The sequence below is a fragment of the Rutidosis leptorrhynchoides genome, chromosome 10, assembly GCF_046630445.1.
Source record: "Rutidosis leptorrhynchoides isolate AG116_Rl617_1_P2 chromosome 10, CSIRO_AGI_Rlap_v1, whole genome shotgun sequence".
Classification (NCBI taxonomy): domain Eukaryota; kingdom Viridiplantae; phylum Streptophyta; class Magnoliopsida; order Asterales; family Asteraceae; genus Rutidosis; species Rutidosis leptorrhynchoides.
The window spans coordinates 163,294,491-163,320,781 of NC_092342.1; positions in this window are offsets into that span (position 1 = coordinate 163,294,491).

Here is a 26,291-nt window from a genome sequence, read left to right on the forward strand (position 1 = left end):
CTCGATAAGCATGAACACTTTCATTTCGAAGTGGCGTCCAATCCAAGTAGTAAGTTTGCTCAATCGGACGAGCAAGATTGATGTTAAACCTTTGTTCCAAATCCTCAATATTACCAACTTGGGTCAACCACAATTCAGGGTTGTTCGGTGGTTGCTGTGGTTGGTTACCTCTTGTTCTCTACATTCATGAAACAAGTAAGAAAACAAACACAAAGCTCAAAAGTTAGTGTTAGTCATCACAATAAGCACCAAACACCTTTAAATGTTTAGTGTCATGAAACAATCAATCCTTGTTTCATGTTAAATCACTTTCAGAAACAATAACCATTTAAACCAATAACTCTTTTGAAAACTTTTCAAAAACTAACTCTCAACCAAATCACATTATCCATAAACAAATAATTCATAACCTTATTCATCAAACAACATAACCAAAACACGACCAACATGATTACTTATAACTCCTTTAAATTCCAAAAATCCAATCAACTTCATCATATTAGCAACTTTTATCAAATTCAACAACCATTAAACAAAAGCTTTATCTCAATTAAAATCATATGTTTAATCATCACTAGCATGGCATATCACATAATTGGAACAATGTAGCATAAGTCATTCAAAACAAAGTGACCCGCCCATATGGACACTACCCCACACTAGTTCAAAAACATATGAACAATTCAAAGAACATCACACTTTCAAGCAATAAACCCCTTTTTACTTACAAAATTCGGACCTTTAACCCTACAAACCCTAGGTTCATGTTAAACTTCTAAAAACACCAACTTTAGCATAAAATCAAAGCATATAAACAATATCTAACAAAAACCCATGACTAATTGAATCATATAACCCAAATTAAAGCAACCCCACACTAATTCATCAAGACAATTAAGAATTAAACAAGCAATTAACATATAATAAGATGAAATTAGTAAAGAAAGGAACAAATTCGGACCTTCTTAGGTGCCATTCTTGAAAGATTAAGGTTACTTGAAACAAGGAATTAAACTTTGTAGAATTAGGGTTTTGAAAGATCAAAGGATTTGTAGGTGTTTAAGATGAAAGTAATTGAAGTAAAAGGGTATAAAAACAGCTGGTATCCCGTTTCTAATATATGTGGTTGAGAAAATTCGGGTGTGATTTTAATTAATAAGCAAAATAGCTGGCCGACACCAGGTGGCGCGGCGCTCCAGGAGATCGCGCGGCGCGCAGGGATTTCGCGCGGCGCTCCAAAGTCTCGCGCGGCGCGCAGAATAACTAAAAATTGATGCCGAGCTGTTTTCAAAAACTGGTACTTCAGATATACTCAAGTGGCGCGGCGCGCCCCTTATTGGAGCGGCGCTCCACTTACTGTATCATCAAAAATCCGCATTTTTAAGCAATAAAACCCAATTCTCTCACCATAATATCACCAAACTATCCCCAATAAAAACCAAACATGATCGTATTGCACATATTATCAAACTAGCACCAAAAATATACAAACTTTACAACAACGTGAACCTTATTTAACGAGTCGTTCACGCAACTCGTCCCCAACTTCAAGTGGCGTTGGGATCGGGTTCAACGCGAACCTCATCATTAATCTCTAACGGACCCTCAAAATACTTCTTCACACGATGTCCGTTAACTTTAAAGGTAATACCATTTGCATTTTTCAACTCGATCGTACCGTATGGGTACACCTTAACAACCTCAAATGGTCCCGTCCACCGGGACTTAAGTTTTCCCGGTAAAAGCTTTAATCTAGAGTTAAACAAAAGCACTCGGTCGCCTTCGTTAAACTCTTTTGGACCCTTTAACTTCCTATCATGCCATTGCTTGGTCTTTTCTTTATAAATCAATGAATTCTCGTACGCATCAAGGCGTAACTCACCAAGCTCATTCAATTGCCCCGCCCTTAGGCGTCCGGCTTCCTTCAAATCTAAATTGCACTTTTGAAGTGCCCACATAGCTTTATGCTCAATCTCCAACGGGAGATGGCACGCTTTCCCATAAACCAACCGATAAGGAGTGGTACCAAGTGGCGTTTTGAAGGCGGTTCTAAACGCCCACAAAGCTTCATCGAGCTTATTCGCCCACTCCTTTGGATTTGAACCCACAGTTTTCTCAAGAATACTTTTAAGAGCTCGATTGGTATTCTCAACTTGTCCGCTCGTTTGGGGATGGTATGAAGTAGAAACTTTATGGAGAACTCCATATCGCTTCAATACCTTCTCCATTTGGGCGTTACAAAAATGAGTACCCCTATCGCTAATTAAAGCTTTAGGAGTTCCAAATCGAGAGAATAAACGCTTAAGGAACGAAATCACAACTCGTGCATCATTTGTGGGTAAAGCTTGCGCTTCGGCCCATTTAGACACGTAGTCAATGGCAACGAGTATGTAACTATAATTCTGAGATTTCGGAAATGGCCCCATAAAGTCAATTCCCCAAACGTCAAATACTTCGCAAACTTGGATGCTTTGTTGAGGCATCTCATCACGTTTGGTGACTTTACCGGCCCTTTGGCATGAATCACAAGACTTACAAACCAGGTGGGCATCTTTGAAGATTGTCGGCCAATAAAAGCCGGCATCATAGACTTTACGCCCCGTAATTTGGGGTCCAAAATGCCCACCGGTAGGCCCACTATGGCACTCGGTCAAAATCCGCATACACTCATCACCGGAAACACATCGGCGGATAACCCCATCTGGACAACAACGAAAAAGATAGGGATACTCCCAGAAATAGTACTTAAGGTCACTGAAAAATTTCTTCCTCTTTTGATGTGACCACCCTTTCTCCAAGAATCTCCCAACTAGATAATTAGCAATGTCCACATACCACGGCTCATCAACCTTATCTACCTTCATGAGATATTCGTCGGGAAAATCATCACGAATGGTAGTCTCATCGAGAACCTCACGGGAGGGGTTCTCAAGACGTGAAAGGTGATCGGCCGCCAAGTTTTCAGCACCCTTTTTATCCCGGATCTCCACATCAAATTCTTGTAAAAGCAAGATCCATCTAAGAAGTCGTGGTTTTGCATCCGGTTTAGCAAAAAGGTACTTTAGAGCAGAATGGTCCGTAAAGACAATAGTCTTAGATAAGACTAAGTAGGACCGGAACTTATCAAACGAAAAGACCACCGCAAGGAGCTCTTTTTCAGTGGTAGTATAATTTAATTGCGCTCCTTGCAAGGTCTTGCTTGCATAGTAGATGGGTCGGAAATGCTTCTCGACCCTTTGACCCAAAACTGAGCCAATAGCGAAATCAGATGCATCGCACATAAGCTCGAACGGAAGGGACCAATTCGGAGCAATTATGATTGGCGCATTGATGAGTTTCTCCTTCAAAAGCTCGAATGCCTTTTGGCATTCATCGGAGAATTTCCACGGGGTGTCCTTTTCAAGGAGTTTATTCATCGGGTTGGCAATCTTAGAAAAATCTTTAATGAATCGCCGGTAAAAACCGGCGTGCCCGAGAAAACTCCTAACACCCTTAACATCGGTAGGGGGTGGAAGGTTCTTAATAGCGGTAACCTTTGCGGGATCCACCTCTATACCGTTTTTAGAAATCTTGTGCCCGAGAACGATGCCCCCTTGAACCATGAAATGGCACTTCTCCCAGTTGAGCACAAGATTAGATTTTTCGCACCTGACCAACATCCGTTCTAAATTAAGAAGGCATGAATCGAAAGTGTCACCGAAGACCGAGAAGTCATCCATGAACACCTCCATGCAATCTTCGATCATGTCATGGAATATGGCCATCATGCACCTTTGAAAAGTGGCCGGAGCATTGCAAAGGCCAAAGGGCATGCGTCGATATGAGAACGTGCCATACGGGCACGTGAAAGTAGTCTTCTCTTGGTCCTCGGGCGAGATAGGAATTTGAAAATAGACCGAGAAACCATCGAGAAAGCAATAGAAACTGTTTCCCGCCAACCTCTCTAGCATTTGATCCATGAAAGGTAGCGGGAAGTGGTCTTTACGTGTGGCGTCGTTCAACTTACGGTAGTCGATACAAACACGCCACCCCGTGACAGTTCGGGTGGAAATTAACTCATTTTTATCATTGGTGGTAACAGTCATACCACCTTTCTTAGGTACACAGTGTACCGGGCTAATCCATGGACTGTCAGAAATCGGGTAAATCAGACCTGCATCAAGGAGCTTTATGATCTCTTTCTTCACGACATCTTGCATGTGCGGGTTCAACCTCCTTTGGCGTTGCACCACAGGTTTGGAGTTATCCTCCATTAGAATCCTGTGGGTGCAATAGGAGGGACTAATACCCTTAATGTCGTGAATCTTCCATGCAATGGCCGGTTTATGGGCCTTTAGCATGGTTACAAGCTCAGTTTTCTGACCTGCTGAAAGAGAAGAAGAAATAATTACCGGAAGCTTAGATTCCTCATGCAAGTAAGCGTATTCCAAATGATCTGGAAGTGGCTTCAATTCGAGCTCGGGAGGTTCTTCAATTGAAGACTTGCTCCGGTAATTTGAATCACGTTCAAGTTCTTTGAACTCCTCTTCAGTCGGCTCATAGCCGTTTTCCATCAAGGTGGTTAAAAGATCCACCTCCTCAACCTGCACATCCTCATCAATCTCAACCAATGAGCATTCTCCTGAACCCTGTAACTCTGGGAATTCCTGCAAAAACTCAGACTGGACATTCACAGTGTTAAGAAAATAACATGTATCATCAGTGTAACCAGGGTATTTCAACGCATGGTCGATTGAGAATGTTGCACTCAAATCATCTATCCTAAGGGTCAACTTTTGGCCATACACATCAATCATACACCTAGCAGTATTTAAGAATGGCCGACCCAAAATTAGTGGAATCCTTTCATCCACTTCCATATCCAAAACCACAAAATCCGCCGGAAAAACTAACGACCCGGTCTTCACTAGCATATTCTCTATGATTCCACGAGGGAATTTAATAGAGCGGTCGGCTAGCTGCACAGCCATACGCGTGGGTTTTAACTCCCCGGGGTCTAGCTTTAAGTAAATAGAATAAGGCATTAAATTAATGCTAGCCCCCAAATCCGCCAAAGCCCTCATACAGTCTAGATTACCAAGTAAACAAGGAATTGTAAAACTTCCAGGATCCTCAAGCTTCTTGGGAAGCTTGTTTGCAACTACCGCTGAGCATGCGGCATTCAACCTGACTGAAGACACGTTCTCCAGTTTCTGCCTGTTAGTCAGCAAATCCTTAAGAAACCTCGCATACTTAGGTATACCTGCAATAACATCAATAAAAGGCATATTTATGTTAACTTTTTTAATCAAGTCCATGAACTTGGACTTTTCGGCCTCTAGCTTCTCCAATCGCTGTTTCCTCGGGAATGGGAGCGGTGGTTGATACTCTCTAACTACCGGTTTAGCAGCAGCAGTAACCGGTTCCTTAACAACTTTTTCAACCACCTGTTCCGGCTCCTTTTCCCTTGCCGGTTCACTTTCAACAACCGGCTCACTATCATTAACTAACGGTACCCTCAAATCATACTCGTCGGGCTTCCTCGGTGGATGATACGCTAAACCACTTCGGGTGGTGATAGCATTAACATGCCCGTTTTTCGGGTTAGTATCCGTCTTGCTCGGTAACTCTCCCGGCTTCCTCTCACTACTCTTATTAGCAAGTTGACCAATCTGCTGTTCAAGATTATGAATAGCTGCTTGCTGATTTCGAAACATTTGGTCATTCTTTTCATTATTCTGAGTAACGGTAGTGACAAGTTGAGTCTGAGATATCACTAACTTCTCGATCATAGCCTCAAGGTTGGACTTTTTCTCTTCGACCTGTGGTTTCTGAAAATAACCGGGAGCTTGCTGCTGAAAACCTCCACTAGAACCCGGTTGGAACCTCGAACCCTGATTACCTTGCGGATTATAAGGATTATTGAAATTCCTGTTAAACTGAGCACGTCCCTGAAACTGATTGTTATTCTGCTGACTAATATAGTTGACCTCTTCTTTCTGATTCATAGTCAAACCCGCATCACAATCTTTGCCCAGATGCAAACCTCCACAGTATTCACAACCAACCTTCATACCATGAATATCCTTGTTCATCTTCTCCAAATTCCTACCAAACGAATCCAACTTAGCACTGATAGACCCAAAATCATCATAAGCACCTGTGCCTGTAGTCTCTGTTCTCTTAACTGAAGCTGAAGGGTAAGATTCATGATCCTGATGCCACTCATGAGAATAAGCAGCTTGCTTTTCAATGATCTCTAACGCCTCTTCTTCAGTCTTATCCATTAACGTACCACCTGCAGCTTGATCAATACTCTGACGCGTAGGAATATCACAACCTTTGTAGAAAATCTGAACCTTCTGTAAATCATTCAACCCGTGTTGCGGGCACGAGCGTAACAAGGTAGCAAAACGATCCCAAGCATCAAACAATGTCTCACTGCTCTTTTGTCTAAATTGAGAAATATCTGCTTGAAGTCGAGCAGCTCGAGATGCAGGGAAAAACTTTGACAAAAACTTATCCTCCAAAGTCTCCCAAGATCTAATCGTACCCTCAGGTTGCTTATCTAACCATCTCTTAGCTTCTCCCTTAAGAGTCCAAGGGAAAAGTCTTGTCTTAATTGAAGTGTCGGCAACCTCATGTAGTTTAAACAAGTTGCAAACATCATTAAAATTACGAAGATGCTCGTTAGCATCCTCGGTATCTTTGCCATAGAATCGGCAATCAAAAGAAATCAAATTCAGGATCGGCCCTGTAATTTGAAAAGGCTGAGTAATATTCGGCTGAGTAATCGAATTGCCTTGGCCTCCTCGGGTGGCCTTCAACTTTTCCGCCATAGTCTGAGGACGGGGTGCTTCTCCTTTGGCCATTTCTTTAGTTTCTGTAGTATCAGACGAAGCGTAAGAGTCTTCTTCGTTAAAAATTTCAGGTGGTGTCTCGGGCACCACAGTCTCAGAAGTACTACCCAAATTAACGTAAGTATCACCCGATAAAACTGATGAATCCACTGTTAACTTTTGCTTCTGACTTAAAGCTTTAAACAACTCTCTTTCAGGCTCGTCAAATGGTTTAACAATTGGAGAATCTGAAGAACGCGTATGTTGCATGCACTACCTGTAACTGCAAGAACACAGCTAACAAACCGATTAAACGCACCGACTCAATTAGAATTAAAATAAAATAAACAGTTAAAATTAACTAAAAACAAACTTAATTTTCAAAACAACTGTCCCCGGCAGCGGCGCCAAAAACTTGATGTGTGAAATCTAGTATATAAATTTATCACTGGAAATATGCCTGGTTTAAAGATTACTACACACTAACGGGCAGTGTACCCGATCGTGTATTAGTATAAAAATGGTAATTCCAAGTATCGTTCCAAGGACAGTATTAACGTGAGAATTAAGTTTGAAACTAATAAAAGTAAACTAAGTTAAACTATGAAAATTGAAATTACGAGATAGTTTGTTTTGCGGCTATTTAACGATTAGCCAAATCAAGATAGCTTTGAAAATAAAAGACAATATTTTTGGTTTTTAAGTTTAAATAAAAGAAATGTAGACTCGACAGAAAAATAAAGATATTTGAATTCAATGGATAAAAGAATGTTCGCCTAGATATCCTATTCGCAGTGTTGGATGATTTGTTATTAAGCACTAGTTCTATTAATCAATGCACGCAATTACAGAGTCGGTTTACCCAGAGTTCTCTTTTAGCAAACACATCAAACTAGGACTTATTGGCTTAGGGTTCCCTTTCACCAAAAACTATCTTTCGTTTGTGACTTAGTAACTAGCTAATTACAAGATTAAGATTCAATTGGTTACGCGTTCGCTCCACACAATTCACCCCTGTTTTGTTTAATTACCATACCCGGTTTACCCCCTTGGTCCAGTAAGCACCCAATCGGTTAAGACAAATCAATTGGAAATTAGATCACTAAATTGAAACAGGGTTCCCTTTGTTCAAACAAGATTCACTAATCAACCTAGAATCAATAATTAACACCCACAAGAATGGTTCTTAATCAAAACTCATAATTATCATGCATCAATTAATAAAACCTCAAAGTAACATCCAAACACTTGCAAATATTCAATCTAGACAAACATTAAGAGTTTAGCCTACAATCATGGCTGAAATCAAAATAACAATCAAAAACATAGAGAAATTCATTGTTGATAACAAAAGAATAAACCTAATCAAAGATTGAAATCTGAAAGATACACGAATCGAGACTTGTTCCCGGAATGATTAGTACCTTAGAATGACCTTGAAGATCTCCAAAAATCACCTAAGTTCGTCAAAAAGTGGCTGGAATTCGTCAGGATACGATTATGCTAATTTAGGGTTAAATTCGGGCTTTTTATATGAGGAAATTCTGAACCCGGGCACAACCCCGCGCGGCGCGCCACCTTTCCCGCGCGGCGCGCCATTTGTCTGTGAGCTGACATTTGGTTCTTGAAAAGGCTCGAACTGATTTTTTAGTTAAATGGCGCGGCGCGCCCCCTTTTGGAGCGGCGCGCCATGTAACAAATGCTGAAACGAAGCTGAAAACTCAATATTAACACCCAAACTCGAACCGAATCAAACCTTTTCACTTGTAAACAACGAAACACGTCCAAAACCATCAAATAACATCAAATTTAACCTTCTTGGTCTTGGAACTCAAACTTTCACAACTTTAACCGAAATAACTCCAAATCGTATCCATAAGGACCAAAATGTAACCGATATCGCTAAGGAAAATGCATATGAAATATGCGATATCAAGGACCCCATTCCCGATCAACCCGACATGGATGATACGGAGGGCATGGCTTACTATGACAAATATTGTGCCGATTCGGTGCAAGTTGGTTGCCTAATGCTTGGGACTATGATACCCGAACTCCAAAAGGATTTCGAACATCATAGTGCATATGACATGATAACGCAATTGAAGGAGATGTTCCTTCAACAAGCACGTGTCGAGCGCTTCGAAACGGTTCGAGCGCTACATGCATGTCGTATGGATGACACCCAATCCGTCTCCTCCTATGTCCTCAAAATGAAAAGCCTCATTGATCACGCAAACCGTCTTAACCTCAACATTTCCAATGAGCTAGCCACCGATCTTATACTAAACTCCTTGTCAAAGAGGTTTGACCAATTTGTAATTAATTACAATATGAATGGGATGGATAAGACCATCGGTGAGCTTCATGGCATGTTAAGGACAGCCGAAACAAGCATGGGTAAAAGGGCTTCACCCGTGCTAATGATTAATGATGGCGGGTCAAAAGGTAACAACACCTCTAAGCCTAAGGTGGCTAAGAGAAAAGGACCCGCCTATCAAGGCAAGGGAAAGGTGAAGATGGTTACCCCAACCAAGAACAAGAACAAAAGGCAAAAGGTTACGGAAAAGGCAAACCCCAAGGAAGACCCATGTTTCGGTTGCGGTGAGATGGGTCATTGGAAACGAAACTGTCCGGTCTACCTTAAGGAGTTGAAGGAAAAGAGGGATGCGGGGCAATCCTCAGGTAATATATATATGGTATATATAGATCTTAGTATTACTTCTTCTAATACATGGGTATTAGACACTGGATGTGGAACTCACATTTGCAATTCTTTGCAGGGGTTCAAAAGAAGTAACAAGCAAACGGGAACATCAAGTCTCTTCATGGGGAATGGAGCTAAAGTGCAAGTGAAAGCTCAAGGAGACTTTGTGTTAAAACTTCCAAGTAGCATGGAACTTATTTTGAATGATGTTTTGTATGCACCCGACTTGTGTCGAAACATTATTTCTGTTTCCCGTTTGAAACAATATGGTTTTAATGTTAATTTTATTAATGATGATATCCATGTTTGTTTAGATAATGTATTCTATTTCAAGGCTTCGCCTTCAAATGGAATTTATGAATTGGTTCATGATGACACATCATCTAGTAGCTCAATGTACCATACAAGCACCAAGAAACTCAAAAGGGATTTGAGTGATTCCTACTTATGGCATTGTCGCCTTGGTCACATAAACAAGAACCGAATGCATACACTTCAAAAGAATGGACTTTTAAAATCAAATGAGATGGACTCATTTGATGTATGTGAATCTTGTTTACAAGGCAAAATGACTAAAGCACCTTTCAAAGGGACATATGAAAGGGCTAAAGACTTATTGGGATTAATACATTCGGATGTGTGTGGTCCTTTTAACCCCATGACTAGGAATGGTGAAAGATACTTTGTTACATTCATTGATGACTTCAGTCGTTTCGGATATGTCTACTTGTTAAGGCATAAGGATGAAACTTTTGAAGCATTCAAAGAGTATCAAAATGAAGTACAAAATCAACTCAATAAGACAATCAAGGTACTTCGTACCGATAGAGGAGGTGAATACCTAAGCTATGCTTTCCAAGATCATCTTAGAAGTTGTGGGATTATCTCACAACTCACTCCTCCTGGAACACCCCAACTGAATGGAGTTTCCGAAAGGAGGAACCGAACCCTAATGGATATGGTTCGATCTATGATGGCTAGAAGCTCGTTACCTCTATCATTTTGGGGTTATTGTCTATGCTTCGCGGCTCGTATTTTAAATATGGCCCCAACCAAGAAAGTGGAACGAACACCTCATGAGATGTGGTTTGGAAAACCTCCATCTCTATCATACTTAAAGGTATGGGGATGTGAAGCTTACCCTAAGCGTTACGTCCCTAATAAGTTGAATGCTCGATCCACGAAGTGTATCTTCATAGGATATCCCAAGAATGATATGGGATATTATTTCTATGATCCATCCGAGCAGAATGTATTTGTTGCTCGGAAGGCGGAATTCCTTGAAACTAAGTTCCTAATGGAAGGAAATAGTGAAAGGAAGATAGATCTTGAGGAGGTTCAAGATCAAGTAGATGATACACAATTGGTTGACACTAGCACTCAACATGAAAATGTTGAGAATGATCAAATGGATGATCAAAATACACAAGACGTTCGCAGATCTGGTAGGATTAGTAATCCTCCTGAGAGATATGGGTTTCTCATGGATGGTTGCTATGTGGTTGATTTGGATGAACCAATAAACTACCAAGATGCTTTATCAAGGATTGATAAAGATAAATGGCAGGAAGCCATGAATGCTGAGATGCAATCCATGTATGACAACCAAGTTTGGGAACTTGTTGCGCAACCTCCTGGCTCTAGGCTAGTTGATTGTAAATGGCTGTTCAAAATGAAAACCGACATACATGGAAACTTGGATACATATAAAGCTAGACTTGTAGCAAAAGGTTTCACTCAAACTCAAGGGGTTGACTATGATGAAACTTTTTCGCCTGTGGCAATGCTAAAGTCTATTAGGATATTACTTGCCATTGCTGCTCATTATGATTATGAAATATGGCAAATGGATGTCAAGACCGCTTTCCTAAACGGACATCTTGAGGAAGATGTCTACATGGTTCAGCCTGAAGGTTTTGATGATCCGAAATATCCTAAGAAGGTATGCAAGTTAAAGAAGTCAATCTACGGATTGAAACAAGCATCTAGAATGTGGAATCATCGTTTTAATGAGGAGGCCAAGAAATTTGGCTTCATTAAAAATTGTGATGAAGCTTGTGTATACAAGAAAGCTAGTGGGAGCACTATCATGTTCCTTGTACTATATGTGGATGATATATTGTTATTTGGAAATGATATTCCGGCAATGCAAGGTGTTAAAACTTGGTTAAGCAAATGCTTCTCCATTAAGGATCTTGGAGAAGCACAATACATTTTGGGGATTGGGATCTACAGGGATAGATCCAAGAAACTGATAGGTTTAAATCAAAGTGCATACATTGAAAAGATCTTGAAAAGGTTCAAGATGGAGAACTCTAAGAAAGGTTTGGTACCTATTCAAAAGGGAACACTTCTCAGTTCATCTCAGTGCCCCACCACGAAAGATGAAAAGGAGAGAATGAAGAAAGTCCCATATGCTTCTGCCATTGGGTCAATCATGTATGCAATGATATGCACTAGACCGGATGTGTCATGCGCTCTTAGCCTGACAAGTAGATACCAGAATAACCCAGGAAACAGTCATTGGATTGCTGTTAAAAGTATATTGAAATACCTTAGGAGGACTAAGGATATGTTTCTTATATACGGGTCTGGTGAGGAGGAACTCGCTGTAAAGGGTTACGTAGACGCGAGTTTCCAAACTGATCGAGATGATTCTCGATCACAATCCGGTTATGTCTTCACGTTAAATGGAGGTGCAGTCTCTTGGAAGAGTTCAAAACAGGATGTTGTTGCATTATCCACTACAGAGTCGGAGTACATCGCCGCATCATTGGCAGCTCAGGAAGCTGCATGGATGAAGAAATTCATCGACAACTTAGGAGTAGTCCCTTCCATTCAGGACCCTCTTGAGATCTTTTGTGACAACGAGGGTGCGATTGCTCAAATCAAAGAACCTCGTGCTCACCAAAAGACCCGTCACATTGAGCGGAGATTCAACTACATAAGGGATGAAGTTGAAAAGGGAAAGATATGTATTCGCAAAGTTCACACAGATCTTAATATAGCGGATCCACTCACGAAGCTCTTACATGGACCAAAACATGCAGGACATGTTTGTGCATTAGGGCTTCGATATTCTAGTGATTGGTCATGATCTGTTTTAAGTATTGTAATGGAACGAAATTGTTCAAACTCATTAATATAATTATGGTATTAATTTATTTTGAGTTATGTTCTTATTTTGCATATTTTATCCATGAATAAGTAATTATTCTAAATTCCGTAGTCGATCACATTTGTGGGAACAAGTGTGAGGTTTAGACTATTATGAACTTGGATTGGTGTACATTCACGGGATGAATGTAGGGCAAGGTTTCAACCAAGGTTCATAGATATTTGTGGGATACAAATATTGGAAGACCCGCCATCAAGATTTACTAAATGGAGCCTTTGTGGTTGATCACATGTAATCTTGAGTAAAGGCGAATATCATTGTATCCTCTGACCTGAGATACATATTGGGTTCGGATATTTACCAAGTATTGTGCCTTGAATCTTTCCTTCGCTATTATGAAACATGGTAGTTCATAAGGAAGAGCTCAGGTATAATGCAAGGTATATATCTAGGACGTATGTAGTCAAGATGGAATTTGTCCCTCTTATTCGTTGAGAGTCAGATGTTTAAGGCCTGAAAAGTTAAATCTAGAAGAGAGTGATCACTCTATATCTCTTGGATTTAACATGACATCTAGGATGAAAGGTTATAATGTAAAGATTCACCTATTCATATTCGAGATGGGAACTCGAAAGGGATGATGTTATTGAATGGCACAAAGTCATAACATATTGGGGGTGATGGACGGTCGTTAGGTGGTATCCATCACTTGCATTAATTTCTTATGTTCCTCGTGCAAGTGGGAGATTGAAGGTATTTCGTGTGCCCGAGAGACATATTAAATTAACGTGGCCACTATGTTATGATCCAAGTCGGGTCATACCCAATAACAAGCTTACCAACACTTTATATGTATTTATTTTTACGGTTGGATTGTTAAATGAATACGCGACACTTGAACTTTAGAAAATCGGTTTTCTAAATTATAATCACTTGAGATAAATTATTTGGATAATTTACATATGATGTGTATTTAATTATTTATAGGTTTAAATAATTATGTTGTGTTATATTTTATAAAATTGGTTTATAAAATAAGTGACTTAACAAATGCATACTTTATATACTAAGTTTTATATAAATTACAAGTATTTTATAACATGTTTTATAAAAATATAAACCTTATTATATATTCAAAAGTGTGCAGAATTTTGGAGTCTCCAAGGAGACACCCATGCCTTGTTTTATCACTTTTAAGGTAGCACAACTACTAAGGCACATGCTTAAGTAGTTTACCAATGCCTTGACTCAACTAATACATGCAAACACATCAATACACTTGAAGAAAAAACTGAAAAAAACTCTCCCTCAGCTGCTGTTTGGCCGTGGCTGTTTAGGGACCAAAGGAGGGTTCTAAGTTTGCTTTTGCAAGTTCATTTTAAGTGTCAAACAAATCCTAACCAAAGGCAAAGGTGTTGGGGTTATTGCTTGGGGTATTATTTGCTTGAGGCTTCAAGTTAGAGGCTCCATTCATCATCATCTCCTTCAAACTTTTTGCTCATTTTGAAGAACCCTCAAACTTGTTTTGAGGAGGTATAAACACTATCCTTTCTTGTAAATTAGTAAGTATTATTTCACAACTTGATCCATGGGATTTACATTTAAATGGTTGAATGATTAACAAGTTCTTAAACGGCTAAACATACTCATATTAACACGCTTCCGCAAGCTTACTAATAAATGGTTTTAAGGATATTGAAACTTCTTAAATCCCTACACTTTAAGCATACATACTTACGCTATTTATAGCAACCGTGATTTTTAACTTATTATGTCGCAAGATATTTCAATTATACTTTCACTTTTGTAAACTTAAACTTGTTGTCGAACCGTTTGGTGAACTAAACTTTGTAAGTCTTATATGATTCAAATGAATGCGACATAATTTTGGTCAAACGCGTCTCATTTAGGGACTATGACCACGTAACGGGTCCTAAGTTGACAGCGCCGTCAATAGCGATTTTGTCGGGTCGTCACATGCACCTCCACTACTTCTACTCCACCACCGCATTCACATCATCTTCACTATTACTCGAAAAATCCAGAAAATGAGATTCCTTCCAAAAACTCGATGTTATAAATCTCTCAAGTATCATGGCAAAGGTCTTGAAAAAGTTTACCGACAAAAAGTTTCTCAAGATAAAATCTTCAAAAAATAAAAATAAAAAAATTTCAATGTTCTGAAAAAAGGAGCAGAACTTATAAAGAGAAACGCCGAAGAAGAACTTGACCACAAATGCCAATCACTCCAAAAAGAGAGATATTTCAAAAGTACTTCTCAAAAATACCAGCACTCATATCTATCTTAAATTTTCTGAAATTCCGAATAAAAGTCTTTTAAGACTACATTACCCTTTTTCTCACCCCTTAAAAACAACTTCTCTACCACTCCAAAATTCCTTTCCATCATTGAAAAATGATTTAGAAGCTGAGATTACTACTGTTCTCACATTAGTAGCAAGGATTTGAGTCTTTATCAAGCCTATGACGATGAGTGCAGCATGACTGGCTATGAGTGAATTTATTTCTTAGATCTATAGGGAACCCTAAAAACTTGTGTGATTTGAGTGACCCGCGAAAGCTAGCCTATGTCATGTAACCTCCTCGCATGCTTGTGGAGATAGTTTCAATCATAACGTAGATTACTTATGTGACGACCCAGAAATTTCCGACCCAGAAATTTCTGACCAAATTTAAACTTAATCTTTATATGTTTCCGACATGATAAACAAAGTCTATAATGTTGAGTCTCGAAAACTTTGGAACAGTTACATGAATGCAGTTGCCCTTTTGACCATTCCCGACGATTCACGAACAATTGTTTATAAATAAATATGTATTTGTATAAATGTAAGTTTATATAATAATTTGAAATTATAAAATATAATTTAAACATTAGAATTAGATATGTAAAATAAGATACAAAATAATTAAATGTAATTTAAAATGAATCTATATATAAATATATATGATTTCTATGCATGAATATTATTATATGTATATTGTATTATATATAATTTATAAATAATAAATATTCAATAAAAAGTTATTATATAATATATCATATGATTATAAAATATTAAATAATTAAAATATAGTTGTAATAATAAATATTAAAAATGAATATTAATATCAGTATTATGAATGTTATTATAATATATAAATATAAAATTTGATACATTTAAATTGTTAATAATACTATTGTTATCTTTATTAAAATCATTATTATTATTATGTATTATTATCATTAATATAACTACTAGTATTATTAATAAGGTTATTAATATTATTAATACTAAAATTATTAAAATTATTATAATTGTTATTATAATACAACTTACATGATTATTAGTAGTAATATGATTATTAGTATTATTAATAGTGGTAATATATTTATAATTGTTAATTATCATAATTTATGAAGTTTATATATCAACATATATAAATTGTTAAATAGATACAGATATATATATATATATATATATATATATATATATATATATATATATATATATATATATATATATATATATATATATATATATATATATATATATATATATATATATATATAGAAACACAGTTATATACATATAAATACATTATGCAGATAAATAAATATATAAATATAGTATATACATATTTACATACAGCACAGAAGGTATTCTGTTTTCAATCATTATCAGGCTGTAGTAATTGATACCTTATGTTCCAATTCATACAAATCAAAATTCTATCACGAGAACAAAACAAATTCTATTAGAAATCTATGTCAGATTATTTGATTTCTTTCTCTTTATTTGTTTCACGTCTCTTTCTCCTTTCTAACTTTCTTTCTGATTGATATAAACTGTCGACTGTAATCTACCCATAAAATAATCGATTCTCTTTATCTTTGATAAATCCATTCGTTTCTCCACCCTACGCCACACCCATCTTCAAGAACATCACCCTATCTATCTTCTCTCTATCTCTTCATCTTCTTCTTCGACTAAAACAACCACCTTCCATCACCACCACCACAATTATCATCACTATCCTGTTTCTATTTTCTGAGTAACCGAAAACCACCACCTTTATCATCGCTGCATATATATATATACATATATTCTTTTCTGTTTAATCACTGGTCACAGAACTAATAACACGATACAAACCTTTATAAACTGCTACAAATCACTTCTGTTGCTATCCATCTGTTGAACAATCCTGCTAATAAATTAATGATTCATTATTACGCTGCCATAAATGCCCAAGCAGGCTGCTGCAACTTCGCATACCTATTTCTATTTCAACCACTGTATGATTCTTTTTCTTTTTCACTATCAACGAAGCAGGATAGAGATGAAGGGAAGTATGATGTTAATATATAAGATAATGATAGTGTTGAGTAAATAAGTGATGGGTGATAATAGAAAATAATAGATGTTGATAAGGCTTAATAATGCAAAGAAGTCGATATATATTAACAAATGATGAAGATAGTGACAGAAAGTGGAAGTGTTGATTAGATAGGGTTAGTGGAAGATTTACAGCTGTGTTGATCCTAATTAAGCATAACTGACACCCATATGAACTCTTCAATTGATTAACGGGCTTCAATTTTAAACAGGCCAATTAAGTGTGAATTGGGAATGCAAGATGGGCTGCTATAACAGGTGGGCCGAACTATACATGGGTCACAATGGCAACCCATCAATTTTCTGTTATTTTTTTCTTTTGGTTCGATGAAAACACATAATTGATTCAAACTATGATCATATTTGGATGATTATGATATGTTTATGATTATGTTATGATTAGGATTAAGATATGATGATGAATGATACTATGCGAATTTGATTAAGATGATACGGGTATAAAGATATTCATGATGATAACAAGAAAAACGTAGGATGAAGTTGATGATGGTGATGACATTTAGAATGAGATTACAGAAGTTACGAGGATACACGATGATAGGTTAGGTTAGAATGATGATAGAGATAATCGATGATGAAGCCATAGTTGTTTCTGTTTTTCTAATTCCTGGACGGCAAGAAACCCTAACAAAAGAGGCAGTTATCAATTCTGTTTCAATACCATTATAGCACGGACCAGTAAGTAGGTTTATTTATGGACCCAGTGGGCTTAATTTGTTAGTGGTTTGGGCTGCATGATTTGATCTTATGAAGAAGAAAATAAACGAAAGCGAAAATGGTTATATAGATTTAACTTAGAGATTATAACAGAAAACTGTGACAGATCAGATGGTTAAGGAGGTTTGGTTTGAGCGAGGGGTCGCGGGTTCGAGCCCGGTCTGAGGTAATTCTTTTTAGACAAAACTTTAAGGGTATACACAATTACATTTATTTTCTATTATTATCATTATTATTATTAATTACTATGATTATTAGAATTATTATTGTTATGATTATGATTATTATTATTATTATTATTATTATTATTATTATTATTATTATTATTATTATTATTATTACGTGTATTATTAATTATTGTTATGATTAGGAATATTATTATTAAGATAGTTAGAATTATAATTATTATTACTAATGTCATATTTATATTTATAAGTATTAAAGACGTTATTATCATTAGTATATATTTTTATATAAGTATTATTAACATTATTATTAATATTATCATTTAGGTATTATTATTATTATTATGATTACGCTCATTAAGGTTATCACTATTTTTAATTAATATTAGTATTAATATCTTCTTTAAACATTAGTATTATTAATCTATTTATAATTAATATTATTAAACGTTTCATTTAAAAACTGTTATTTTCATTATTATAAGATTTATTAATAAAACTATTATTATTATTATTATTATTATTATTATTATTATTATTATTATTATTATTATTATTATTATTATTATTATGAGAATCATTAATATTATTATCATTATAATTAATACTAGTATTACCATTATTATTATTCTAATCACTACTAATATTATTGTAGTATTTTATAATTACTATTCTTAACCAACAAAATGAAATATATATATATATATATATATATATATATATATATATATATATATATATATATATATATATATATATATATATATATATATATATATATATATAATATTTAATACATATGACATAAAAAAATTTATATATATATATATATAACAATAATGAAATATAAAAGTTACTAATATAAAAATTATATCATTAATAATAATATATATATTTGTTCGTTTACGATTGTATGTTTTAATATTTATATACAAATGATATAGGTTCATGAATCCAAGGCCAACCATACACTTGTTCAATGTCGTCATATGTATTTTTACTACAAAATACATTATTGTGAGTTTCATTTGCTCCCTTTTTAAATGCTTTTGCAATATATATTTTTGGGACTGAGAATACATGCGCTTTTATAAATGTTTGACGGAATAGACACAAGTAATCAAAACTACGTTATATGGTTGGATTATTAAACCGAATATCGCCCTTCAAGTTTGGTAACCTAAGAATTAGGGAAATGGCCCCTAATTGACGTGAATCCTAAAGATAGATCTATGGACCTTGATAAGTCCCATTCGAGGTACGAATGCTTTAGTACTTCGAGATTATTATTATACAGACGAGAGGTTCTGTATGGGGATATTATATGCATTAAAGTTAATGTCGGTTACCAGGTGTTCAATCCATATGAATGATTTTTATCTCTATGCAGTTTACAAAATGTCTGATATGAGAATGATGTTTATGAAATATGAAATCTTGTGGTCTATTAAAATTATGAAAATGATTGATTATGATAAACTAATGAACTCACTAACCTTTTGGTTGACACTTGAAAGCATTTTTATTCTCAGGTATGAAAGAAATCTTTCGCTGTGCATTTGCTCATTTTAGAGATATTACTTGGAGTCATTCATGACATTTTTCAAAAGACATTGCATTCGAGTCGTTGAGTTCATCAAGATTATTATTAAGTCAATTATAGATTGGATATATTCTGAAATGGTATGCATGCCTGTCAACTTTCAATGTGATGAAAGTTTGTCTTTTAAAACGAATGTAATGTTTGTAAAATGTATCATATAGAGGTTAAGTACCTCGCGATGTAACCAAATGTAATGTATTCATCCAGATGGATTAGGACGGGTGGTTAAAACTTACCTTATCTTTCGCTCTTATAGTAAAAAGAAAACCGCTTAGGCTATTAGAAATGAAACTCTGAAAAGATTTCTTAAGGTAAAATGTGAGTTTGCTTGAGGACAAGTAGAGTCTAAGTGTGAGATATTTGATATCGGCTAAAAAGTCACGTTTTCACCCTGGTATTAAGGCCCAAAAACAAGAAAGATTCGAACTATATCAGCAAAATACCTACTTCGTCGGTTAAAATTGAAGAACAAGTAATTACGAAGACAATGCAAAAAGAATCAAGAGAATCGGAGCTAAAACGAAGATTCTAGAGCGAAAACGGTGAAAGACAAGAAATCAAGTTACGATCCAGGGAACCAGGCAAGACAAACGGCCTGCCTGGCTCAAAAACGGCCTGCCAAATGGCTCAGATAAATGGCCCCTGCAAACAAACAGGACTGGCAAACGGCCCATACAAACAGCCTGCAAACAGCCTGCCAAACGGCCTTCCAGCCATTTGCAGGCAAAATTCTTGCTTATTTAAAGGGTCTTTGTCATTCATTCCAGCACACACATCAATTCACTTCTTTCTCTCTCTTATACAATATTAGTCATACTTTCAAGGTCTTCGACTCCGTGCGAGAAGAACGCCGAAGATTGTTTTAGGAGCGGTCTAGAGTTTGAAGTTGTCACTTTTGTATTCGGAACTTGTTTAATCTACTGGTACTTCTATCCCTTATCTTTATATAATGTTTCCTATCATTATGTTCCGTGATATTGTTTCCATGATTAGCAAGTAGTTATCTTTAGTGTATGCCATGATGTAAATAGTTATAATGCTGAAATAATGTTATGGTTTGTGTATATTGTTGAAATGCTTTCTGATTATGCTTTAAACTCAATCGCTTTTTTAACTAATAGAACGTAGTTATTGGCTCTGTTATTGGGAAGTCGCGAACCTCGATTCAGAGTACACTATCTGTGTCACCCCTTGGTAAGAGAAGTCTATCGGATACAATGTAAGATCGACTGAGGCACACCGGTTGTAGTAAGTCTATCGAGCTTTGGATTCTGACTGAGGACTCTTTCGTAGTGAACCATCAGACTAGACCCTTAGTACAATGTCGGTCCCAGACCATGCTAGTGTAGTCACTGAGCATATAAACTTCGTACATGCATGCTGAAGCACATCGGTTGTTATAAGCTGTACCTCTACTAAGTAAGCCTATGGAACCCGGTCAATGTTGATTAGTACACTACACCATAACGCAGTCTCTGTGACGACCCGTAAATTTCCGACCAAATTTACACTTTATTCTTTTATGTTTTTGACACGATAAGCAAAGTCTGTAAAGTTGAGTCTCAAAATTTTTAAAACTGTTTACATGAATTCATTTGTTCTTCGACTGTTTCCGATGATTCATGAACCATTGTGTAAATAAATATGTATATAAATATAAATACAAATATAAATATAAATGTAAATATATATAATAATGTGAAATAATAAATACAATTGAAACATTAGAATCAAATAAAATAATATATTAGATAATTAAGATATATGTCAATATATATATATATATATATATATATATATATATATATATATATATATATATATATATATATATATATATATATATATATATATGATTCTTAAACATAATTAATATTATATGTACATTGTAAAAAATATATATATATATATATATATATATATATATATATATATATATATATATATATATATATATATATATATAATGGATAAATAATAAAAAGTGAATATATGTTATTAAATATCACATAGTTAATAATATGTAATAGTAATATATTAAATTAAAATTATAAGTTAAAATAATTGTTATAGTAATATTACTTTCAATATTAATATCAAAAATTAGAATATAAATATAACATACTAATATGAAACTTGATATATATAAATTGTTATATTACTAATAATATTATTATCATTAATGGTATAATTTATTAGTGTAGTATTATGATTATTATCATTAATTATTATTGTAACGACCCAACCCGTTAACCAACCAAAACTGCGAAATAAAAAAAAATTTCGAAGCAGGCCTGCCCAGGCTGGGTGCGCGGCGCGCACCCCTACCTGTGCGCGGCGCGCACAGGGCCTGGCAGCCCGCTGTCCAAATTGTTCCGTTTTCGTAAAAAGATCTAACACTTCCCATCATTTTTAGACGAAATGCTTTTCACAACATAATAGTATAAGTAAAATAAGCATGAATCAATGATAAAACGAGTTTTACATTGCAGGGCCCACATATGCCCAAAATACCATTAAGTACGAAATACGAGTTTCGACCACAAAAAGTTTAATTGCCAAACGTCACTAGAGCATGGCGTTTGGGCTTAAACTACCCAAATCTTGGTCGAACTTCCAAAAAGCTAAAACCCTCAAGAGCCACTAATCCAAGCGAATACCTTTGCCCTTATCCAAGGCGGATCCTAAAAAGGTAAACAACGAGAGGGTAAGCTAGCGCTTAGTGAATGCAATAATTATACACATACATATATAACCTACTTACTTGCAATTACATACACAATTACCTCATACATGCTAGCAACTTAAATCACATACCAACGCAAGGTATAACGCTAAATATCCAAGACCACAAGCTAGCACAAACAATAGCATATATAACTCGAATAATATAAAGTGCCATACTACAAACACATAACCATGGTTAACCAATAGCACAAAGGAATGGTACTTCAAATTTCCCATCGCTGTTCCCAATAACCGTTAGCGTTCAACGAATTATAACACTAACCCCGGAGTGGTATCGATCACCCGAACTTTAAACCCACCCTTCACGCAAAATGTGGTATCGATCGCCCGAACTTAAAACCCATACTTTACGCCCACACATAATGATATGGTATCGATCGCCCGAACTTAAAACCCATATCATATATTAACCTGATGTGGTATCGATCGCCCGAACTTAAAACCCACATCGAATCTTGTACAAGTAAATACATTATATACACACATGTATTATCATTCCACTCACCTTGTCGACTTGGCGAGATTTCCAACAATAACTTGTAACCTTCAAAGCGAGTCACCGAACATAATTAATTCTCAATTAATTCACATAATAAGTTGGACTACCTACCAACTAACCTCACTAGTGCATTTATGACCCATTTTCACTAGATTCACACATTAAAGGTCAAGTCTCCCAACTAATCACTAAAAGCTAGTGATTAAGGTTCTAAGACTTCCATCAACACATAACTAGGGTGTTTTCATACCCAATTTAACCCGCTAGGTCAAACCCACTCATTTGACCCATTTCAAGCCAACAATAAACCCTAGAACCCATTTTTACTAACAACACAAGTGAGCTAGTGAATAACTAACCATTTTAGACTCAATAACACCAATTATTACTTTGAAACCCTAGGTTAGTCATTCTTGAGTCCTCTTGACTCAATCTTACCCAAAACCCCCAAAATCACCAACAATAGGTTTTATGTTCAACACTAACCCAAGTTCTAACCCTGACACAAATTAAATAAAGGAAATCAAAATTAGAACTTACCACCACAACCAAAACGTAGCTATTGAGGAGATGAAAAACTTTATAACTCGAGCTAAGACCCGAAACTAGCTCCTTCTTCCTTTACTTGAGCTTTCTCTCACTCAAATTTAGGTTTCTCTCACTAGAATTAAAGTAGAAAGAAAATGGTGGTTGAAAGTGGAGTTATGACTCCCAACCCACTGATCTGGTGGCCTTAACTCGTACCCTAAGTGAAATTACCACAATGCCCTTCCAAAATATCTAATTAAAAGGCAGAACCCGGCTACAGTAGGAGTGCGCCGCGCGCACCCCTAAGTGTGCGCTGAGCGCACTTAGGCCTGATCAAAATCCGACTTCTGTTTTATTCCAGAATTATTCCCACGCTTTATGTACTATATTTACACTTATATACAATAGATATTAGGGTGTTACAACTCTCCCCCACTTGAATCGGAGCGCGTCCTCGCGATCCAAGCCGCATGACAAGCAGGATGGTACACCAACACAAATTTTTCGGGTTCCCATGTAAACTCGGAACCTTTACTACGACGCCATTGGACCTTAAAGGTCCTCACCTCTTTATTACGCAACATTTTCACCTTTTCATCAAGCATAGCAATCGGCTCTTCAACATACTCTAGCTTGTTGTTTAGCTCAATCTCATCTAATGGCATCCATGATGAATCATCCGCAAGACACTTACGGAGATGAAAAACATGGAATGTATTATGGATCCCCGCAAGCTCTTTGGGCAATTCCAAACGATACACAACTTCGCCAACACGAGCTAAGATCTTAAATGGTCCAATAAACCGAGGAGCTAACTTTCCCCATTTTCGAAATCGAATAATACCCTTCCACGGTGAAACCTTGAGCATCACCATGTCACCTTCTTGAAACTCGATCGGTCGCCTACGTTTATCGACATAAGATTTTTGTCTATCTTGCGCTGCTTTCAAATGAGCCCGAATCATTTCGATTTTACTATTCGTCTCCAATACCAAGTCGGTGCTCCCGACTTCCTTTTGACCCACTTCGCCCCCACAAATCGGGGTTCGACACCTTCTACCATACAACATCTCATATGGTGGTATTCTAATACTAGAGTGAAAACTATTATTGTACGAGAATTCCACCAAAGGCAAATGTTCATCCCAACTTCCACCGAAATCAATAATACACGCTCGCAACATATCCTCCAATGTTTGATTCGTACGTTCAGTTTAACCGTCCGTTTGAGGATGGTACGTCGTGCTCATATTCACCCTCGTTCCCATGTCCTCATGAAACTTCTTCCAGAATCGAGAAGTAAAACGTGTGTCCCGATCCGAAACAATAGACGCGGGAACGCCGTGTCTCGATATCACTTCTTTAATGAACATTTTCGCAAGTGCTTCTGACGTAATTGCTTCTTTAATAGGAAGAAACAATGCACTTTTCGTCAATCTATCAACAATCACCCAAATAGTATCAAATTGGGTTCTTGCCGTTTTTGGAAACTTTGTAATAAAATCCATGGTAATATGTTCCCACTTCCACATCGGGATTTCTAGCGGTTGCAACTTACCATACGGCTTTTGGTGTTCAGCTTTAACTTGCAAACACGTGACGCATTGCTCAACATACTTAACAACGTCGCGTTTCATGCCCGGCCACCAATAATCTTTCTTCAAATCAAGATACATTTTTGTCGCGCCCGGATGAATGGAATACTTTGACTTATGTGCTTCATCAAGTAGCACCCGCCGGTAATCACCCATCTTAGGCACCCACACTCTTCCTTGGAAAGACAACAAACCACGCGAACCCATAGTAATGAATTCCGATTGCCCCACAATTCCTTCCGCATGCTTGTTGTGAACGTAAGCCTCTATTTGAATCGCACCAAGCTTTTCAAGAAAATTGTTAGTAATAATCATACGTAACAATCCCAATCGTAACGTCGGGTGGTGATCTTTCGGCTTAACGCATCCGCGACCACATTCGCCTTGCCCGGATGATAAAGTATCTCACAATCATAATCCTTCACCACATCCATCCATCTACGTTGACGATAATTCAAATCCCGTTGATCAAAAAGATGTTTCAAACTCTTGTGATCCTAATAAATCGTACACTTGACACCATACAAGTAATGGCGCCAAATTTTCAAAGCATGGACTACCGCCGCTAATTCAAGATCATGAGTCGGGTATCTCTTTTCATGTTCCTTTAATTGACGAGAGGCGTAAGCGATGACTTTACCTCGTTGCATTAGCACACCCGAGCCCATTCAAAGAAGCATCACAATAAACCGTCATATCATCTACACCTTCCGGCAACACTAAGACCGGAGCTTGACACAATTTCTCTTTCAACAATTGAAAAGCGATTTCTTGTTCGTTCTCCCAATTGAATCTCGTATTCTTCCTTGTCAACTTAGTTAATGGATAAGCAATCTTTGAAAAGTCTTGGATAAACTGACGATAATAACTAGCCAATCCGAGAAAACTTCGGATTTTCGTAGGCGTAGTCGGTTGTCCCCAACTCTTCAACGTCTCTATCTTCCCCGGATCTACTTGAATACCATTCTCGTTCACAATATGGGAAAGGAATTAAACCTCCCTTAGCCAAAATTCACATTTTGAGAACTTATCATACAACTTCTCCTTCCGCAACGTCTTCAACACACTACGCAAATGATGTTCATGTTCCTTCATACTCCTCGAATAGACAAGTATGTCGTCGATGAACACAATTACCGACTTGTCCAACATAGGTTGGCACACTCGGTTCATAACATCCATGAATGCCGCCGGTGCATTGGTAAGACCAAAAGACATCACCACAAACTCAAAATGCCTGTAACGCGTTCGAAAGGCTATTTTCTCAATATCTTCCTCATGGACCCGCATTTGATGATAGCCGGACCGTAGGTCAATTTTAGAGAAATATGTCGCACCTTGGAGTTGATCAA